General features: G+C 46.5%; 1 pseudogene; it reads left to right on the forward strand.

Moving 5' to 3' along the window:
• Positions 1-273: 273 nt before the first annotated feature.
• Positions 274-9,618, forward strand: LOC119357574 (annotated as a pseudogene).
• Positions 9,619-23,332: the final 13,714 nt, after the last annotated feature.

The following is a 23,332-nucleotide window of genomic DNA, read 5'->3' on the forward strand; positions in this document are numbered from 1 at the left end:
GTCCGTAGCTTCTTGGGGCTCGCTGGGTACTAGCGAAGATTCGTCCGAAACTTTGGAATCATAGCTCGCCCGCTGTTCAACCTTCTCAAAAAAGGGGCGCCATTCGTCTGGACGCCGGCCACCGATATAGCATTCCATCTGCTCAAGCAACATCTGATCGAGGCACCTGTTCTGGCACTACCCAACTTCGCCAAACCTTTCGTAATCGAGACTGACGCATGTGACAAAGGGATTGGGGCGATACTGCAGCAGGAGGGTCACCCGATCGCTTACATGAGCAAGGCTCCGAGCCCCCGATACCAAGGCCTCTCGACATACGAGAAGGAGTACTTGGCAGTCATTGTTGCCGTCGACCAGTGGCGCCCATACCTCCAGCATGCTGAGTTCACCATCCTTACTGATCAGCGCAGCTTGACACATCTGACAGAGCAGAGACTTTCGACACCATGGCAACAACGAGCCTTCACTAAACTACTCGGACTCCGATACATCATCAAGTACAAGAAAGGGGCCGAGAACATAACAGCGGATGCCTTGTCCAGAGCAACAACAACTGAAGTGCTGCACACTATCAGCGTGTGCCAACCAGCATGGCTCGAAGATATTATCGTCAGCTACAACACCAATCCTCAGGCGCAGAAACTCCTTGAGCAGCTGGCTGTTCGCGAGGATCCCAAAGGACGATTCCAACTACAGAATGGGCTGCTCCGCTTTCGGGGCCGCATCTGGCTGGGAGGAACCACAGCTATGCAGCAGCGCATCATCGTGACTTTCCACGACAGCCCGATGGGTGGCCACTCCGGCTTCCCGGTGACCTACCGACGTATCCGCAGGCTGTTTGCCTGGCCCAAGATGAAGGCGCATGTGCAACAGTATGTGCGTTGCTGTCAGGTCTGTCAGCAAGCCAAACCAGATCGTGCAGCTTCGCCGGGGCTGTTGATGCCGTTGCCCATTCCAAAAGAGTCATGGGATCTAATCACCATGGACTTTGTGGACGGCTTGACACAATCGGGTCAATACAACTGCTTGCTCGTGGTGGTCGACAAAAGGACCCGGTTTGCCCACTTCCTTCCCCTGGCCCACCCTTACACAGCAGCTAAAGTAGCCGTACTCTACATGCAACAACTGTACAAGCTACATGGTTTTCCAGGGGCTATTGTATCTGATCGCGACCCAGTTTTCACCAGCCATTTTTGGCAAGAACTATTCAAATATGCAGGAATGGAACTGCGCATGAGCACGGCGAATCATCCGTAGACGGACGACCAAACTGAGCGGGTGAACCAGTGCATCGAAACTTACCTGCGATGCTTCGTTCAAGCGTGCCCGAAGCGATGGAGTTTTTGGGTACCTTTGGCGCAGTTCTGGTACAACTCATCGCACCACTCCGCCATCGGAATGACACCGTTCAAGGCCATGTTTGGAAGGGTGCCAAGGCACTGGGGGATCACGGCATTGACTTCATCATCAGTACCAGCGCTGCAAACCTGGCTCGAGGAACGGGCAGTGATGCAAGACATCATTCAACAACAACTCCATCGTGCACGTCAGATCATGTAGGACCAAGCGAACAAGAAGCGTTCCTTTCGTAATTTCAGGTCGGTGATCAAGTCTTCCTCAAACTGCAGCCTTATATCCAAAGCTCGGCGGCCCCAAGAGCAAATCACAAGCTCAGCTACAAGTACTACGGCCCGTTCAAGATCATCGACAAGATCAATGACGTCGCCTACAAGCTGCAACTTCCCCCTGACGCAGCAGTGCACCCGGTCTTCCACGTGTCTCAACTTCGGCAAGCACTACTTCCAGGCGCAACGGCATCCCCAACGCTACCAGCTGCCGCAAGCGACACGGTGATCCCTATCAAGATTCTCCAAACAAGATGGCGCAAGAAGAACGAGATCATGATTGAGCAAGTCCAAGTCCAATGGTCAGCGGGCGCAGCACTCGACACCACCTGGGAGGATCGGCAAGCACTCCAGGCGCGCTTCCCTCATGCGGAGGCTTGGGGACAAGCCTCGTCTCAAGGAGGAGGGGATGTTAACGCCCCTGACGGCTCAACCCCACCGACCAGCGAGACGCGGGCACGGCCCCACCACACTCGACGCAGCAACTCGCGCTACTTCGGCCCGGAGTGGCACAACCGGCCCGGCCCAACTACCCTAGCTACTTAAGGCGCCGCACTCCTCTTTCCTCGACATCCAGTGGATCACCGAACCGGCGACGGCGACACGAACCCTAGTTCTCTCTCGATTGATTCTTGTAATTCCGCTTGTATCAGACTGATTGCCACCATGAGAATAGTAGATCGATTCCTCCCCTACCCTGTCCCTAATAGCCAAGTGCGCCAGCGCGTCCACCCCCTTCCAATCAAGTAAGCCGCTCGTCGCCGTCCTCGATCTCTTTGTTTCTTGTTTTTTTTGTCGAGAGATCATCGATCAAGGGAGGGAATTAATCATGTGGATGCGGGGATTATGTTTCATTCAGAGGTGAACCCGAGGAGCAGCACCTCCAACTCCAACTCCAAGGCATCGCGCCGGAGCAGCTCCGGCTCGGAGAAGCCGGGGGAGGCGCCGACGGCGGCGGGGGAGGCGCAGGCAGTGCCGTCGGCGTCGCTCAAGTCGTTCAGCATGGCGGACCTGCGGGCGGCCACCAAGAACTTCGGCTCCACGTCCTACCTCGGGGAGGGCGGGTTCGGGTGCGTCTACAAGGGGTGGATCAACGAGGCCACGCTCACCCCCGCCAGGCCCGGTGCCACCAACCCATGATGGTGGCCATCAAGAAGCTCAAGAAGGAGAGCTTCCAGGGCCACCGGGAGTGGCTCACCGAGGTCACCTACCTCGGTGACCTCCACCATGAGAACCTGGTGAAGCTCGTCGGCTACTGCTCTGACTCCGACAGCAACAAGCTGCTGGTGTACGAGTACATGCCCCGGGACAGCCTGGAGAACCACCTGTTCCGGCAGGGCAGCCAGCCGCCGCTGCCGTGGTCCACGCGCGTCTCCGTCGCCGTCGACGTCGCCCACGGCCTCGCCTTCCTCCACTCCCGTGACGTCATCTTCCGGGACCTCAAGTCCTCCAACGTGCTCCTCGGTCCCGACCACCGCGCCAAGCTCTCCAACTTTGGCCTCGCCCGGGCCGGCCCCACCGGCGGCAAGAGTCACGTCTCCACCCGCGTCGTCGGCACGCGCGGCTACGCCGCGCCCGAGTACATGGCCACGGGCCACCTCTCGGCTAAGAGCGACGTGTACGGGTTCGGCGTGGTGCTCCTGGAGCTAATGACGGGGCGCCGCGCGCTGGACGAGGCCCGCGGCTTGGCGTCGGAGCTGCTGGTGGACTGGGCGATGCCGATGCTGCAGGGGGAGCGGCGCAAGGTGATACGGGTCATGGACACCAGGCTCGGCGGGCAGTACCCCAAGAGGCAGGCGCAGGACATGGCCGCACTCGCGCTCCGCTCCATGGCCGACGACGTCCTCCCCTCCCTCGAGCTCCTGCTGCAGCCAAGCGCCGCCAAGTCCTCCTCCTCGACAACGACGACGTCATTTGCTGGAATTTAGTCTATTTTGGGCAGCCCAATAACTATTTCAGAAATTCCTAATAAATTCTAGAGGCCCACTTAGCCCATTTGTGCAAGGCAAGGGATACTACTAAAGTTTAGTCCCACATTGCTAGTTTAGTGGGAGTTGGACCTCCTTATAAGGGAGGTTCTTTCCCCACTTGTATGAGCATGAGAACAAGAGGGATATCCACGCGCGCTCCTCCTCCGCTCGCCGCGGAGCTCCCGGCGCAGCCTCTCGCCTCCTTCTCTTGGTTCCGGACTCCATCGACTACCTCCTCGACGACGTTCTTCTTTCTGTTAGTTGTTCTATCTCTACTATGTTAGTCAAGCTTTATCTATTATTTCTGTTAATAAAATCATTTGGTAAATTTCTCATATTTCCAACAATCCAAAAACCTTATTATAGGCAATTTACCCCGAGTGGTTTTGCTGCTTCCATGAGACCTCCTATGTTTGAGGGTATCCACTATAAGAGGTGGCGCGTGAGAGCAGTCTTATGGTTTCAAACCATGAGTTGCTATGACGCCACTTCGGCAAACTTGAAGGAGAGCTTGATGCTCAACAGGCACAAGCTTTTCAGAAAATGGATACTCTGTTTAAGGCTGCTCTCTTGAGTGTTCTTGGTGAGAACATAGTTGATGCTTATGCGTCAATTGATAATGGAAAAGATATGTGGGATGCACTCGAGGCCAAGTTTGGGGTCTCGGATGCTGGCACTGAGCTGTACATCATGGAGCAATTCTATGATTACAGGATGACTGAAGAGCGCTCCGTGGTTGAGCAAGCTCATGAGATACAGACATTTGCTAGAGAACTTGAGCACTTCAGTTGTATGCTACCGGACAAGTTTGTTGCCGAAGGTATCATCACTAAGCTTCCTCCTTCGTGGAGGAACTTTGCTACCTTGCTGAAGCATAAGAGGCAGGAGTTTTCCATCCCGGATCTCATTGGCACTCTTGATGTGAAAGAAAAGGCGAGAGCAAAGGACACACGTGCTCGAGGTATTGAGGGAGGATCTAGTGCCAATGTGGTTCAGAAGGTAAACTTTCAGCCCCACAAGTTCAAGAACAAGGGCAAGTTTGATGGTAAAGCAAATTTTGATGGGAAGAACAAGGCTGTGCAACACACGAACTTCAAGAAGAAGAATGGCAAGAAGAAAGGTGCTTGTCATGTGTGTGGGGATCCTGATCATTGGGCTCCTAGTTGCCCTAATCGCTATGACAAGCGTCATCCTGGGAAAGGCGGCAAGACCGCTAATGTTGTCATTAGAGACACTGACATGAAGGATGTTGGGTATGGTATATTTCCCACTATTCTTTCAGTATGTCATTCTCCTGACTGGTTGATTGACACGGGTGCTAATGTGCATGTATGCGGTGATATTTCCATGTTTTCGTCTTACCAGACCGCAGGGACTTCAACCGTGCTGATGGGCAACGGTTCAAGTGCTTCTGTTCGTGGTGTTGGCATGGTCGATCTGAAGTTTACTTCGGGGAAGATCGTGCGGCTGAAGAACGTGCATTATGTCCCCTCCGTCAATAAAAATCTTGTTAGCGGATCTCTTCTGTGTAGAGATGGCTACAAGCTTGTCTTTGAGTCGAATAAATTTGTAATATCCAAGTATGGAACCTTTTTTGGTAAAGACTATGAGTCAGGAGGCCTGTTTCTTTTATCCTTATCAGACGTTTGCAATAAAGTTGTTAATCATATTTGCAACAATAGTGAATCAAATGTGTGGCATTCACGTCTTTGTCATGTTCACTTTGGTTGCATGTCGCGACTAGCGAAGTTGAACTTAATCCCTAGTTTCACCACTGTCAAGGGATCTAAGTGTCAAGTGTGTGTGCAAGCTAAGCAACCTCGTAAGTCTCACACGACTGCGGAAACGAGAAATCTTGCACCACTAGAGCTCATACATTCAGATCTATGTGAAATGAATGGTGTTTTGACAAAAGGTGGAAAGAAATATTTCATGACGTTAATTGATGACTCCACTAGATACTATCGTGTGTATCTTCTGAAATCTAAGGTTGAGGCTTTGAACTTTTTCAAGATCTATAAAACTGAAGTGGAAAACCAACTTGATCGGAAAATCAAGAGGCTTAGGTCTGACCGTGGTGGAGAGTATTTTTCCAATGAATTTGATGCTTTTTGTGCGGAACATGGTATAATCCATGAGAGGACGCCTACCTACTCGCCTCAGTCAAATGGGGTGGCCGAAAGAAAGAACCGTACTCTAAATGATTTGGTTAACGCCATGTTAGACACATCGGGTCTCTTCAAGGCATGATGGGGGGAGGCGATATTGACAGCATGTCATGTCCTGAACCGAGTACCTACAAAGAACAAAGAGATAACTCCATTTGAGGAATGGGAGAAGAAAAGGTTAAAACTCTCTTATCTGCGAACATGGGGTTGTTTGGCGAAAGTCAATGTTCCAATTTCAAAGAAGCGGAAGCTTGGACCAAAGACTGTGGATTGTGTTTTCCTGGGATATGCTTTTCATAGCATTGGCTATAGATTCTTGGTTGTAAAATCTGAGGTACCTGACATGCATGTCGGTACGATCATGGAGTCAAATGATGCGACTTTCTTTAAAGATATCTTTCCCATGAAGGATATGGCTACCTCGTCTAATCAGGAGATGCCTAGTTCATCCAATCAGGAACCAGTTACAATTACCGAACCTGCCATTTCGATGGAACACTATGAAAATCCTGTGGAGGAGAACAATGAAGTTCCTACTAGGAGCAAGAGACAGAGGACTGCAAAGTCCTTTGGTGATGATTTTCTTGTGTATCTCATAGATGACACTCCCAGTTCTATTTCAGAGGCCTGTGCATCTGAAGATGCTGACTACTGGAAGGAAGCGATTCGTAGTGAGATGGATTCCATCTTGGCGAATGAAACTTGGGAGATAACTGATCGTCCTTATGGGTGCAAACCTATAGGATGCAAATGGGTATTCAAGAAGAAGCTTAGGCCTGATGGTACTATTGAAAAGTACAAGGCTCGGCTCGTGGCTAAGGGTTATACCCAAAAGGAAGGTGAAGACTTCTTTGATACTTACTCACCTGTGGCTCGACTGACCACTATTCGAGTTCTGCTTTCACTAGCTTCCTCACATGGTCTTCTCGTTCATCAAATGGATGTTAGGACTGCTTTCCTAAATGGAGAGTTGGACGAGGAAATTTATATGGAATAACCAGATGGGTTTATAGTAGATGGTCAGGAAGGGAAAGTGTGCAAGTTCCTGAAGTCTTTGTACGGACTTAAGCAAGCACCCAAAGAGTGGCATGAGAAGTTTGAAAGAACTTTAATAGCTACAGGCTTTGTTGTGAACGAAGCTGACAAATGTGTGTACTATCGCCATGGTGGGGGCGAGGAAGTTATCCTGTGCTTGTATGTTGATGACATACTGATTTTCGGAACAAATCTGAATGTTATTAAGGAGGTCAAGGATTTCCTATCTTGTTGTTTTGAGATGAAGGATTTAGGAGTGGCTGATGTCATTCTGAACATCAAGTTGTTGAGAGACGATGATGGTGGGATTACATTGCTTCAATCTCACTATGTGGAAAAGATCTTGAGTCGCTTTGGCTATAGTGACTGCAAGCCCTCTCCAACACCATATAATGCGAGTGTGTTACTTCAAAAGAATCGAAGAATTGCTAGAGATCATTTGAAATACTCTCAGATTATTGGCTTGCTTATGTACTTAGCCAGTGCTACAAGACCTGATATCTCTTTTGCTGTTAGCAAACTGAGTCGGTTTGTCTCAAAACCAGGAGATGTGCATTGGAAAGCTCTAGAAAGAGTTTTGCGTTATTTGAAAGGCACTGCTAATTATGGAATTCACTACACCGGGCACCCAAAGGTGCTTGAAGGGTATAATGACTCAAACTGGATCTCAGATGCTGATAAGATAAAGGCCACGAGCGGTTATGTATTCACTCATGGAGGTGGCGCTGTTTCTTGGAAGTCTTGCAAGCAGACCATCTTAACGAGGTCAACAATGGAAGCAGAACTCACAGCACTAGATACAGCTACGGTCGAAGCAGATTGGCTTCGCCGGTTCTTGAATGACTTGCCGGTTGTTGAGAAACCTGTACCGGGTATTCTTATGAACTGCGACAATCAAACTGTGATCACGAAAGTGAGCAGCTCAAAGGATAACATGAAGTCATCAAGACACGTTCAGAGAAGGTTAAAGTCTGTCAGGAAAATGAGAAATTTCGGAGTTATTGCATTGGATTATATCCAAACGTCTGAAAATCTGGCAGATCCTTTTACTAAGGGTCTATCACATAATGTGATAGATAATGCATCGAGGGAGATGGGTATGGGACCCACAATATGAGTTGTTCACAGTGGTAACCTATTCTTTGTGATCGGAGATCCCGTGAATTAGATGTGGAAGACAAGCTGTTGATCAACTGGGAGGAGAGTACCCTTGCTGTTAAAATACCGCTCCATAAAGATGCAATACTCTCCTAATCTGCATGGTAGGTTGATGTATATCTTAATGTGTTCTAAGTGGCTCTTTGAAGCAGAGATGTTGTCCTGCAGAACATCTTTTGAAGAACGCACCTATATGAGTCTGATTGTTAAACGTCGCAATCTATGAGAGTAGGGTTCTCTAGTAAACTCATGAAAGGTCTCGGAGTATGACGCATAAGATCCACCCGCGAGGAAGACCCACGGTAGCCACGTATCGGTCAAGACTTTATGTGAAGCTAGATTCGCAGAAAACTTGCAGTTCAAGGCCCAGTCCACTGTTCAAGTTGCTTACTAGTGTAGCATAGAGTTCTAGGTAGAAGTTCAACTTAACAGTCTCCACTACAGTACCGGTATATAAAACAGTGTTTTGGAACCAAAGGCAAATTTCTGTGTGCCTCTGGAATCTGGTGGGGGATTGCTGGAATTTAGTCTATTTTGGGCAGCCCAATAACTATTTCAGAAATTCCTAATAAATCCTAGAGGCCCACTTAGCCCATTTGTGCAAGGCAAGGGATACTACTAAAGTTTAGTCCCACATTGCTAGTTTAGTGGGAGTTGGACCTCCTTATAAGGGAGGTTCTTTCCCCACTTGTATGCGCGAGAACAAGAGGAATATCCACGCGCGCTCCTCCTCCGCCGCCCGCCTCGCCACGCCACGCCTCGTCACAACGCGACGCGACGCGGGTTGCGGGAATGAGTCGAGCCGATATCTAAATTTTTGCCACGCACTACGGGTATACGAAAGGTCACTCAGGAGCTATTGCTGTAGTGGATATTGAATACGAACGCTGCACCCTTCGGCTGCTGTCTGTTCGTTTCATCTCCCGCGTTCCCTTCAGCTCCCGGTGCAGCCTCTCGCCTCCTTCTCTTGCGCCTATAAAAAGGAGGTCGCTCCTCTCAGAGAGATGCACCAGAACCTCTTCCTCCTCTCGCCACAAGTTCCTGAGCATTGCGCTGCTGCTACGATCTTCCCCATCCCGGCTTGCTCGTGCACCGCAGGTCGGGATAGTAGGCCTCCGAAACCACACCTCTTTGAGTCCTGTACGGGAGAAGGGTGATAAGGTTTTTGGGGAGCGCTCTGCGCGACTACTGACTGACTCCTTCATCACGGACGCCCCGGACTCCGACGACTACTTCCCCGACGACGACTTCTTCCCCGACGTCGACAACCTCCTCGACGACATGGCTGGCGAGGACACCGACCCCAAGTCCAGTGCTACTGTTGCTGCTGTCCCGTATGTGTTCTTCTTTCTGTTAGATGTCCTGCCATAGTTTCTCATACTAGTACTTGCCCTACATATGTTAGGTTCTACTTCATATATGCAACTAGTTCTACTGTCTGCTATAGATATGTTAGGCTACGGTTCATATATGCAGAAGCTATTTACCTTCTCTCTGTCAGAACGCATGACTTGTTTTATCTCTACTATGTTAGTCATGCTTTATCTAGTATTTCTGTTAATAAAATCATTTGGTAAATTGCTCATATTTCCAACATCATCCAGATCGCCGGCCGCGTCGGCGACGCGGGTGCACAGAGGCCACCGTCGTCACAAAGCATAGCTAGCTGGGAGACTCTGTTCATTTAATTATTGTGTTCAATTAGTGTGTTCATCTGTGCAGTAGAATAGAGTTTGTAGATTGGAAATTGGACTTCTTTTTCCCTCTCGTTTAGGGCCTGTTCGGAACTCCTGCCGCTCCGTGCTTCTCCAAGTCCACGCGCGGAGCCGGACCGAACGAATTACCTCCGCGGAGTGGGCTTCTCGAAGCACTGCGTTCCTCTAGTGCAAAAAGTTGGAGCAGCTCAAGCCCAGCTTCAGAAAACGTAGAAGCGAGGAGTTCGACGTAATTCAAGAGGATGCCACCGCCAAGTGGAAAAAACATTTCGCACCACTCGTATTTGACGCCTGTTCCCCGAATCCCCTCGTAACCTAACCAGCACCGCCAGTGGCCGCCGCCGCGCCCGATTCCACCCCCTCGCCGGCCGGCGAGCCTCTCTGCCGGTAGATCCGACCAGTCCAGCCCCGTTCCCGCCGGATCCCGTCCCGAAGGAGCACTTCCCCGCCGCCAGCCAGGAGCAGCAACCCCACCGGCAGGAGACGCCCACCTTGACGCCATTGATGCTGGTGTCACCATGTCCTCCTCTGAGCCAGCCTCCTCGCCCTCGCCCCCTCTCCCCAATCCAAGGTGAGTTTGCCTTTGCTCTTTCCCTATGGCAGTCATGGTGATGCTACTGTAACATGTGCTGGGAGAAGCTGTCTAGCGAGCAGAACGCATCGAAATAGCCAGGTGAAGTGAGAAGCTAGCTCAGGAAGCTGGATTTGTGGAGTTTTGAGAAGCTAGAGAGTCTCAGAACACGCCCTCAGCCGTTTGGAATATTGGAAGCATGAGCGTACGTACATTTGGGTACGGGTCAAGATTTTCTTTCCTCCTTTCTGTTGGAATTTTTTTGTCAAGTTATTTGGAGTTTATTAGAAGTAGCTCCCGACTGCACAGAGATTGGTGACGGCGACCATCCATTGTCTCAGTGTAGCTGTGTACACATCACTGGCTTGCACATTGCATAATTTTCGCCATGCTGGCAGCATCAACGGTTACAGGTTAACTGACATGTGAACACTTCCTAGCCCCATATATAAGGATGTAAATGATACGGACAATTTCCGCTCCGAATCCGCTTCCGCATCCATTTTTGAGGATATGGTATGCACTTGTATAAATCCGACGAATATGGATGCGGATACAGATTTTGATCAACCGGATATCCGGCGGATATGGTAGAAGATATGAAATTGGTAATATCCGGCGGATGTGGATTATCCGGTATTTTTTGCGGATTATCCGAGGCTATCAAATAGGATTATCCGATAAATTTAGCCCATCAACAAGCCCAAATACCAAGTATACTACTCCCTCCCTCCCATAATGTAAGATGTATTTTGGCACTACACTAGTATCAAAAAACGTCTGATATTATGAGACGGAGAGGGTACTAAATAAAATCACCACATATAAATAGTGTCTAACCGAACACTAGTACTAGCACCGTAGACTATGGGATGACCATAATCACAGGCAGGCGGCAGCCGTGGTCATTGCATGATGGTCTTCTCTGGTGGCCGGCCGCATCTCTCCGGCAAGTCATCTGTTCGACACAATGGGCAAAGATGCCGGCGCCGGTCTGGCCAATGGAGATGAGCACTCTATTTGAAAATTTCATGATTTTCTAGATGCAATGAACCACGTTGGTTGGTTTAGAGCATCTCCAGGGTATTCATCCACGCCATTCTACCATGCAGCTTGCTCTACTTACACAGCTGGTCGTGGTGGTAGATCAGCATGCAGAATCGGCACTACTCGTAGCCATGATCAACCCCCGCACATGACAACGGGCAAGTCCGGGTCCAACTGCTGCCCCTGCGTGATTTGCGTCAGGACGGCGGTCTGCGTACATATGTAAGCCAGCGGCGTGTCGGGACGGCGGTCTGAGTACGTATACGCCGGTGTCAAGACGCTGTGTTTGATAGTAAAGTATTATATAAATCAAAGTATCAAAAACTACAGTAATTTTGCTTGTAGGTGTGAGATATCATAGTTTTATCAAAACAAAGTATTTTGAAGTATTCACAATACATAGAACCTGTTTGGCTGTAGCCACATAATGACGTAAAATTTGTTGTTTAGCCGTTGCTTTAAGAACTCAGAAGCTCTGTTTTTAAAAAAGAGGTTTGAGGTTCTTTCTTTTATGCAGAGAAAAAACTGCAGTTTGCCCAATACTACAGTATTAAAAGCACAGTTGTTAGGAGCAACCAAACAACTCATTGTAAATAAAACTATGGTAATCTCAAAAACTATAGTATTCTCAAAATACTTAGAAAATGTTTTGCTATCAAACGGGGCCTTAATTGCACCAATATGGGCTTGAGCAATCATGTTTGGTTGCTTCCATGCACGCACAAGTGTAGCTGGTATACTTGTGAACACATATTGTACTAACTAACTTAGGTAATATTTAAACTCTTGTGGCCGTGTAATAGACTTGAGAACACCAAGTTGTACTAGTAGTTAGAATTAAGTATTTATAATAATATACTAGTCTTTTTAATAAATAAAAACTTTAATTAAACTTAAAATTAAGTATTTTTGAAGTACGATCTTCGTCTTGCAGTATGTGTCTAATGCCATCATAACTTTATCGGTCCTGCTTATTGTTGCCATATTGGGATGAGTTATGACTTTAAAATGCTTGGTCACTCTAGTGTTACGGGGTTGGATAAAAATGTTTGTTCATATTGTTTGCATAGTAGTAATAAAATCATGTCTTGTTGCACGTATCACACGGTAATTTTTTTGTCCGTTTCCGGTCCGAGTCCACTCCGCATCTGCTCTGAATCCGTAGTCCGATATCACTAGTAGAAAAATGGCCATTTGTCCCGGTTCATAAGGCCCATCTGTCCCGGTTGGAGAACCGGGATTAAAATGTCGTTACTAATGCCCTAGGCCTTTAGTCCCGGTTCTTATACGAACCGGGATAGATGGGCCTCCATGTGGCCGCTCCGGCGAGCCCAGGCAGGAGGGCCTTTGGTCCCGGTTGGTAGCACCAACCGGGACCAATAAGCTTCCACGCGTCAGCATTTCAGGGGCTGTTTTTTTTATTTGAAAGGAGGTGGTTTAGGGGGTTAATTTAGGTTGTTATAGGTAGCTAATAGAGACATGTGTCCTCTCTTATCTCCGTGCTACTGCTATACTGCTATTTCTAAACATGACTTAGATTGAACTGAGCCAGCATGTGGTGCATGTCAAAAGTAATATTAATCCTAACTTGATCAAGTTTGGATTGTACTACTTTCGACATGCACCACATGCATGTTGCCTTCACTTCAATCCAACCCATGTTCATTTCACCTACAGATATATAATAACTCTTCATGCTCGCATCATGCATCATCATAATAACAAGTCCTACTAATCATCATCATACAACTTCTACTCGTTATTAATAACAAGTCATACGATCATCATCCTGATAGTATCGAACCAACCCTACTTAATTGTTCTTAGCACATGATCATCAGTATTAGGCAGGACCTAAATATCCTATTTAAGGTAAAATAGCATAAAACAATATAGACCCTGACTCTTCATTATGGAGAATGGAGATCATCCTGTCTCCAATTCTTGCGCTTCGCTTCCTTTTGCTTCCAAGAACCTCCTTACGACTGTCCATACATTTTTTCCATTCTTTGATTTTCATGTCTCCACTTCTTTTAGAAATTCTGTATGGACAGTTGAGATTCGTAGGATGACCTGGCCGTATGTTCAAAACATCAAGGCGACCACCATGCTGATACATCAGATGAGGCACACAATCATTCAGGGTTATCTGTTGAAAAACATAGTAATAACTTTGTAGTTAGCAATGATGTACTAGTTTTACAAGTATGCAAAAGATGCAAGGATGTCGTAATAGTAAAAAATCTTATCAGGGTATCTCCATGGAAGTTACTATTGTTCAACACGTGCACTAGTGGCATGTATTCACCATAATGTTGAGGAGTTTGATTGTAGATATTGTAATTCTCAAGATCAGTACAAAATGCGATGAGATGATTTTTCTCCTGATAAGTTAATTCGCAGTCATCGTAGTGGGTTTTGTCTACCATCTTCCGCACATTCTTTGAAGAATGAAAATAAGCTGTCAATGGAAATAAGCTGTCAACTATTTTGAAATAAACAATATAAATTAGTTAATAACTATGTTTGAGAAACTCACATAGCGGTAGAATTGGAGGCGTATCAACAAGGACCCAAATGTCCAGATTGTTTTGCTTGATTTCAGGATCACCAAGATCCATGGTGACAAGCATATCCTCATGAAAACCATACATCTTGCAAAGTGCTTCCCAATTTTTGCAACCAAAAAGGGTTACGCTCTCAGCATTGTACAATTTTACTTCAAAATCCATACCATGATGGGTCCTTAGGTGAATTTTCTTTGTTTCGAAATTTTCATGGTCTTCAAAACCCATCCTCTCCAAGACATAGCGTCTTGCATAACATGGGATAAGCTAGTCGAATTGTAAAAGATGATAAGTACACGTTGAAATATATAGTTGAAGTCGTGCTTAATTACAAAAAAAAAACACTTGTCGTCGTTGCGTACCGTTTCAACATCGAAGGTCTCCTCGAGTTTAATGCTGAATCGTCGATCTTCGTCCAGCTCAATGAACCTGTCGCACTGACCTCGGTCGTCGTGGCACCAGTCGCACTCCCCCGGGAGACTTTCATCGTCCGAGTACGACATTTTCTATGTTCATAATTCAAATATTAAACGTCTACAATTAAATATATGTACTAAAAAACCTAAGTTAGATCATTATTATTCATCACGGGTTGACTATCGGTCTGTCGAGTCTTTTCTTGAAAACTCTCAGGTCACGTGGTGTATACATTCGACCGTTGCTGATGGTCGCTCCTCCATTCATCCCCGAGTGCATTACACCAAAATGTCTAGCACACGGGAATGAAGGAGAAGCGACCCCCACGACAACAGTCAGGATTCTTCGTCCTCTCATATATATATGGTGGAACTCTCCCTCACTGATTCTTCTCTGACATTTGCGACCATCGGTGATGGTAGCTCCTCCTTTCGTTCCCGAGTGCATTACACCAAATTGTCTAGCACACGGGAACGAAGGAGAAGCTACCCCCATGACAACAGTCGGGATTCTTCGTCCTCCCATATATGGTGGAGACTCAACAGACTTAAAGTCAACTCGAAATATCGTTTAATTATCTTTCTAAAATCGGTTCGTGGCTGGTCTCACCTCGAGGTCGGAGGGGGCGGTGACGGGGACGACGACGGGGATGATGGAGGGGGGATCCTAGATTTCTGCGAAAACAAAAACACTATAAGCTATCAACTAATCATATGCATACGCCTTGCATAGTGCTCTCCAATTTTAGCATTCAAAGTAGGAGTAGTTTTCCAATTTGAGCATTCAATAAGCAAAACCAAATCGTAAAATAAAGTAGTATTAAAATTAGCATGCATTCAATTATAAGCAAAACTACTATCATACATCGTCGAATATTATCACTAATACACCTCGAATACTATCATACATATATCATCGCTAAAACAGCTAGAACCATAGCGCCCGACGGGTATCGGCGCGGGCGGTGGACACCCAAAGGGAAGGAACCATCACAGAATCATAGCTCCAGTGAGATCCCTGAAGAACCTGCCAGGTATTGTCGAACCTGCCCTCCAACGCAACCATGTAGCGACGGACGTGCTCGTCCTCCTCGCTGACACGGTGACGTACCACCTCCGCAGTGTCCGGAAGCCTCGGCACCGTCACTGGCCCACGCGACCGCCACCAAACAAGGATCGGGTCAACGACGGGCTGGCTCCTCACCAACCTACGCCCCCCGGAAGGTAGCACCTCCCAAAACCAGCCCGGCGGAGCCGAGTCCCGGACATGGCCCCTTTGATCAAGCCGGCCTCCTCCGCCGAGTCGACGACGAGGATGCGGGATAGGCATCGTCGACGTCGATGCGAGAATAATTGCTTTAACTAAAAAAATAAACTAGTTATATTAATTTTCTTGCTAAAAATAAACTACTTCTATAGTAAAATAAACTAATTTTATTAAATCAACTAGTTCAACTACTAATTAAGCACTTACTATAAATAAAATAAAGTAGTACTTACTAAAAATAAACTACTTCTATATATAGTAAAATAAAGTAGTTTTATTAATTAATCAACTAGTTCAACTAAAAATAAACTAACTTTAAATGCACTAACAGTAGAACTAATAACCTAAAATGCACCAAATCAACTAATTAACCTTAAATGTAAATTTTGCAACACAATTTTTTCCTCTCCTCTTCTAACCATAAACATTGAACAAAAATAAAACTATACAGCCTAAAAATGCTATGAACAAAAACTATGAACAAAAAAAACTATGAACACATACACATACATCCATCCATATACATGCATATCCATCCATCCATACATACATACATACATCCATATACATACATACATACATAAAAAACAGGGGCGGCGGCGCTGCGCAGGGGGAGCGGCGGCAGCGCACAGAGGCGGCGGCAGCCGCGGCCGCGGCAGCGCAAGGATCGGGATGGGAAGGGGCTCACTGGGGGCTCGAGGCAGGACGGCGACGGGGCCGGTGACGAGGACGACGACGAGGCCGGCGACGATGACGGTGACGAGGACGGCGGGCTCGTGGGGGAGGGGTTACGTGCGCGGCGAGGGCTCGGGGGTGGCGACGGCAAGGACGACATCGACGGCGGGTCAGGGGCAGGGCGACGCCGTCGGGGCAGGGGCTCGGGGCGGCGACAGCGTCGGGGCAGGGGCTCGGGGCGGCGACGACGACGATGATGAGGAACGGCCTGGCGGTGTCGGGGGGAATGGGAGCAGTTGGCGAAATTTTCACAAGTGCTACCTTATATAACAAAACCAATGGTACTGGTTGGTGCCAAGAACCGGTACCAATTCCCTCCTATGGTTCCGGTTGGTGGCACGAACCGGGATCATAGGCCTTGTGCTGGCACGGTGCGGTGGGAAGTTTAGTCCCACCTCACTAGTTGGGAGGGGCTCGGAGTGGTTTATAAGCTTCGCTGCCGCCACCCTCTCGAGCTCCTCTCTATTACAGGCTTACATGCCTAATCTCTACTTTGCCATGCCTGTTGGGCCTATTGGGCCTTCTGCGGGCCTGAATCCTGACCCATTGTAGGGTTTCTAGTCGTATTCAGGCCGTGGAGGTCCAGTAGGTGGCATTTTTTTCCTTTTTTTCTTTTTATTTTTTATTTCTACTTAAAACTAAATACTTATAGTTTTTTAGTGATTTTTTTTTTGCATTTAGGTCACAAAAATTGTAAATTTTCTGAATTTGAATTTTTTTAAATGTATGTGAATCACTAGTTTTATGTATAAATTTTACTACAAAAATAGATTTTTGAGTGATTCCATTTCCTGCTATTTAATATTAATATGTTTTATCATTATACTCAATTTGGTAATTTTAGGTTATTTTAAATATCTGTTTTAATCAAAACTAGATTTTGTTAATTTTTTTACTATTAAATTCTTTTTGCTATTAATGTTTTGAACAAAAAATACTTTGTTAATATAAGTTGCATAAATTTTATATAATTTTAGTTTCAAAAATACTAGTGGTTTATATAAGCTTTTTAGTTGATTCCTTTTGCTATTATAGTTTTATAAAAGCTTTTTAGTTGATTCTTTTTGCTATTGAAGAATATTATAGTTTTATTTTAGTTCATCATAACAGAATATTTTAATTGATTTTAGTTTTTTAGTTGATCATAACAGAATATTATAGTTTTATGCATTTTATTATTTTTCATGCATTTACTGGTTTTTTGTGCTATAAGACCCGAAAATTGAAAAGCATTTCAAATGAACTCCGAAAAGGTTGAAAATTGGCATGGTATCATCATTTCATCCACATAGCATGTGCAAGAAAGTTGAGAGGGTTACGGCAAAAAGTAGATGCACTTCGTGTACAAAACGGACAATCTCTTACAAGGCGTTTTAAATGAACTACGAAAAGGTTGAAAGTTGGCATGGTATCATCATAATAGTTGTGGAGAGAAAGTCTTCACTTTTTTTTGCTTGTGTGCTTTGCTTATTGCGCCATAACCATGGATAATCTTCATCATTTATCAGGATGCTTGGGCTAGCCTTGACTTTGAAGGGAGGAATTTCATGAAACTTTTCATAATCTTCAGACATGTCTGTCTTGCCCTTCACTCCCACGATGTCCCTTTTTCCTGAAAGAACTATGTGGCGCTTTGGCTAATCGTATGATGTATTCGCTTCCTTATCTTTTCTTTTTCTCGGTCTGGTAGACATGTCCTTCACATAGATAACCTGTGCCACATCATTGGCTAGGACGAATGGTTCGTCAGTGTACCCAAGATTGTTCAGATCCACTGTTGTCATTTCGTACTGTGGGTCTACCTGTACCCCGCCTCCTGACAGATTGACCCATTTGCACTTAAATAAAGGGACCTTAAAATCATGTCCGTAGTCAAGTTCCCATATTTCCACTATGTAACCATAATATGTGTCCTTTCCCCTCTCGGTTGTTGCATCAAAGCGGACACCTCTGTTTTGGTTGGTGCTCTTTTGATCTTGGGCGATCGTGTAAAATATATTCCCATTTATCTCGTATCCTTTGTAAGTCAATACAATCGAAGATGGTCCCCTGGACAACGAGTACAACTCATCACAAACAGTGTTGTCACCTCTGTGACGTGTTTCCAACCAACTGCTGAAAGTCCTGATGTGTTCACATGTAATCCAGTCGTCAGACTGCTCCGGGTGTTTGGAGCGCAGACTGTTCTTGTGTTCATCGACATACGGGGTCACCAAGGTAGAGTTCTGTAGAACTGTGTAGTGTGCTTGAGACCAAGAATGCCCGTCCCTACATATTATTGAGTCCACTCCTAGCGTGCCTTTTTTAGTCAGTCTCCCATCATACCACGATTTAGGAAGACCTATCTTCTTAAGGCCAGGAATGAAGTCAACACAAAACCCAATGACATCCTCTGTTTGATGGCCCATGGAGATGCTTCCTTCTGGCCTATCACGGTTACAGACATATTTCTTTAGGACTTCCATGAACCTCTCAAAGGGGAACATATTGTGTAGAAATACGGGGCCCAGAATGACAATCTCATCGACTAGATGAACTAGGACGTGCGTCGTGATATTGAAGAAGGATGGTGGGAACACCAGCTCGAAACTGACAAGACATTGCGCCACATCACTCCTTAGCCTTGGTATGATTTCTGGATCGATCACCTTCTGAGAGATTGCATTGAGGAATGCACATAGCTTCACAATGGCTAATCGGACGTTTTTCGGTAGAAGCCCCCTCAATGCAACCGGAAGCAGTTGCGTCATAATCACGTGGCAGTCATGAGACTTTAGGTTCTGGAACTTTTTCTCTGGAATATTTATTATTCCCTTTATATTCGACGAGAAGCCAGTCGGGACCTTCATACTGAGCAGGCATTCAAAAAAGATTTCCTTCTCTTCTTTGGTAAGAGCGTAGCTGGCAGGACCTTCATACTGCTTTGGAGGCATGCCGTCTTTTTCGTGCAAACATTGCAGGTCCTCCCGTGCCTTAGGTGTATCTTTTGTCTTCCCATACACGCCCAAGAAGCCTAACAGGTTCACGCAAAGGTTCTTCGTCACGTGCATCACGTCGATTGAAGAGCGTACCTCTAGCTCTTTCTAGTAGGGTAGGTCCCAAAATATAGATTTCTTCTTCCACATGGGTGCGCGTCCCTCAGCGTCATTCGGAACAGATAGTCCGCCAGGACCCTTTCCAAAGATTACGTGTAAATCATTGACCATAGCAAGTACGTGATCACCGGTACGCATGGCAGGCTTCTTCCGGTGATCTGCCTCGCCTTTGAAATGCTTGCCTTTCTTTCGACATTGATGGTTGGTCTGAAGAAATCGATGATGGCCCAGGTACACATTCTTCCTGCATCTGTCCAGGTATATACTTTCGGTGTCAGCTAAACTGTGCGTGCATGCGTGGTATCCCTTGTTTGTCTGTCCTGAAAGGTTACTGAGAGCGGGCCAATCATTGATGGTTACAAACAACAACACGTGCAGGTTAAATTCCTCCTGTTTGTGCTCATCCCACACACGTACACCGTTTCCATTCCACAGCTGTAAAAGTTCTTCAACTAATGGCCTTAGGTACACATCAATGTCGTTGCCGGGTTGCTTAGGGCCTTGGATGAGAACTGGCATCATAATGAACTTCCGCTTCATGCACATCCAAGGAGGAAGGTTATACATACATAGAGTCACGGGCCAGGTGCTGTGATTGCTGCTCTGCTTCCCGAAAGGATTAATGCCATCCGCGCTTAAAGCAAACCATACGTTCCTTGGGTCACCTGCAAACTCAGCCTAGTACTTTCTCTCGATTTTTCTCCACTGCGACCCGTCAGCGGGTGCTCTCAACTTCCCGTCTTTCTTACGGTCCTCACTGTGCCATCGCATCAACTTGACATGCTCTTTGTTTCTGAACAGTCATTTCAACCGTGGTATTATAGGAGCATACCACATCACCTTTGCAGGAACCCTCTTCCTACGAGGCTCGCCCTCAACATCACCAGGGTCATCTCGTCTGATCTTATACCGCAATGCACGCATACCGGGCATGAGTTCAAATCCTTATACGCACCGCGGTTGAGGATGCAGTCATTAGGGCATGCATGTATCTTCTCCACCTCCAATCCTAGAGGGCATACGACCTTCTTTGTTGCGTACGTACTATCGGGCAATTCGTTATCCTTTGGAAGCTTCTTCTTCAATATTTTCAGTAGCTTCTCAAATCCTTTGTCAGGCACATCATTCTCTGCTTTCCACTGCAGCAATTCCAGTACGGTACCAAGCTTTGTGTTGCCATCTTTGCAATTGGGGCACAACCCTTTCTTGTGATCCTCTAACATGCGATCGAACTTCAGCTTCTTCTTTTCACTTTCGCACTTTTCCCTTGCATCAACAATGAACCGGCAGAGATCATCATCACCGAACACATCGTCTGGTTCCTCTTGATCTTCAACAGTTTCCCCCGTTGCATCATCACCATATTCAGGGGGCACATACTTGTCATCGTCCTCTTCTTCTTCGCTGTCTTCCATCATAACCCCTATTTCTCCGTGCTTGGTCCAAACATTATAGTGTGGCATGAAACCCTTATAAAGCAGGTGGGTGTGAAGGGTTTTCGAGTCAGAGTAAGACCTCGTATTCCCACAGCTAGGGCATGGACAACACATAAAACCATTCTGCTTGTTTGCCTCAGCCACTTCGAGAAAATTATGCACGCCCTTAATGTACTCGGAGGTGTGTCTGTCACCGTACATCCATTGCCGGTTCATCTGCGTGCATTATATATAATTATGTGTGTCAAAAGTAAGAAAATTAGACAAGTATCTATGTAAAATAAGAATTTCTTTTCAGAAAGAAGATAAGAACAAGAGGCTCACCACGGTGGTCTCGGTGACGAGATCGGCGCGGGCGATCGACGACGGTGAAGACGGGGACAGGGCGTGACGGACCGCTAATATAAACCTAGACAAATCTTGAAAAAAATGGAGCTCGGAGGTCGAGCTTCGAAAGGAGAAAGCTTAACTAGTGTGGCTCGGTCATTTCATCGAACACCTCATGTGCATAGGAGGTGAGCTAGAGCACCCAATGCCCTTCCCTCGCCGCCCAGCAAAAAATAGAGCACTGTGGAGTGCTCTGCTCACCGACGATGGGGTATATATAGGCAACTCATTTGTCCTGGTTCGTGGGTGGAACCGGGACTAAAGGCCCTCCTTCTGTCCCGGTTCCTGCCACGAACCGGGACCAATGGTTGTGGGCCAGGAGCGAGGCCCATTGGTCCCGATTCGAGCCAAGAACCGGAACAAATGGTCCAAGACGAACCGGGACCAATGCCCACGAGGCCCCTGCTGGCCCCCTGGGCTCTCGAACCGGGACAAATGCCTCCATTGGTCCCGGTTCGTGGCAAAACCGGGACTAATGGGCTGGCAGGCCCGAATGAAAACCCCTTTTTCTACTAGTGTATAATCCGCATTTGAATCCGCATCCGGTAATTATCCGCTCCGCTCCGAATCTGCATCCGGTAAAGGCATTATCCGATCTGATCCGATCTGTTTACATCCCTACCCATATACACCGTCAAAGAAATAAAATTATATACATACATGAATATAAATGTCGATGCACTAAACAAAAAGTTCATCTTGTGGTGCACAAGAGGATCTGGACTGCCGTTCGCTTTGCCAAACGAGGGCTTCCCATAACGAGCGCTACGTCCTTTGCTCTGTCGTGCTGAAGATGCTGACCACACACCTGCTAGTCGGATGCTCAATCTCTAGCATCATATTGAGCTAATCGCTCGGCTGGGCCGGTCTCTCTCGCCATTAACGCACCCCTCTCAGATTGATAGTCCTTGGCTAGAACTGGCATCCTAATTGTCAAGAAAAACAAGCTGAACGGTATGGTAGTTCTAGTCGCTTGGTCCATCTAGAAATAACACAACGTTAGAGTATTTTGATTCTGAGGCTTCTTCCCTGCTTAACCGGTGCGGGCTCTGTTACCGCTCAGAGGCATTTCGGATTTGTCTGCGTTCGCGATGGTCCAGATGCAGCGACGCCTCCTTTGGTATGATGGTCCTTTGACGCCGACTCGATGACTTCCCATCCAGAGACTTACCGTCAAGCGGTTCATACATGCTTGGATAGGCTCCACGACAGTACGTACTGGCGGCGTGCCATCAACCCATCCTGGAGGTGGTGTTCGTGTTGTTCCCCTTAACCCTTGTTGTTCTTTCCTTCTTGTCAGGGATGTAATGTTGGATTATTAATTGTGAGCTTCCAACTCTTTCCGCACAAAAGAACTCAAACAAATATAGGGGAAAAACAGGGCAAACCCTATTTGGTGCCTTATGTGCCAGTTATAGACGTTTTTCCCAACAAGCGCACACCCCCTCTTTGAGCTGGGCCGGCCCATTAACCTTTTTTTTCGTTTTGAACCAAAAAATGGTGCGCGTGCAGGTTCCAAACTCATGATCTCTATGTTCACAGGGAATCAAGCTAACCACCAGAACATCGAATTACGCATGCATAGAAACTTCCCTTTTCCTATTTATACTTTCACCAGTTCCTGGAAGCCCTGGTTTTGCAAAGCTTCCAGCTGGGGTTTCTTTTCTTTTCTCGTTGCGGTTTTTTTCCTGGACTGGTTTCTATGTGGTTTTTTCTCTCTCTTTTTCTTTTCTTTAATCTTTTTCCTTCTTCTTTACTTTTTTATTTTTATTTTTTAAATGAATGCACTATTTTAGATTTGGTGAAGTTCTTTTCAAAATCAATTAACCTTTTTTCAAATTTGATGAACTTTTTTTCCAAATGGATGAAGTTTTCTTCAATTTTTGTGAACTTTTCTATCAAATTCGATGAACTTTTTCAAAATCATTCAATTGTTTCTGAAATTTGTTAACTTTTTTCAAATCTATGTACATTTTTTAAATATAGGTTTTACAATTTTTGTGATATTTTTAGTTATTTTATCATTTTTTTCAAAGTTAAGGGTTGACCGGTCAACTTATCAACCGCGATCAGTCCAGATGCGAAATCACCAATTGAGGAGTACTCCTTCCAAAGATGACCCCCCTCCTCAGGATGTGAT

Source organism: Triticum dicoccoides, chromosome 2A, assembly GCF_002162155.2.
Source record: "Triticum dicoccoides isolate Atlit2015 ecotype Zavitan chromosome 2A, WEW_v2.0, whole genome shotgun sequence".
NCBI lineage: Eukaryota > Viridiplantae > Streptophyta > Magnoliopsida > Poales > Poaceae > Triticum > Triticum dicoccoides.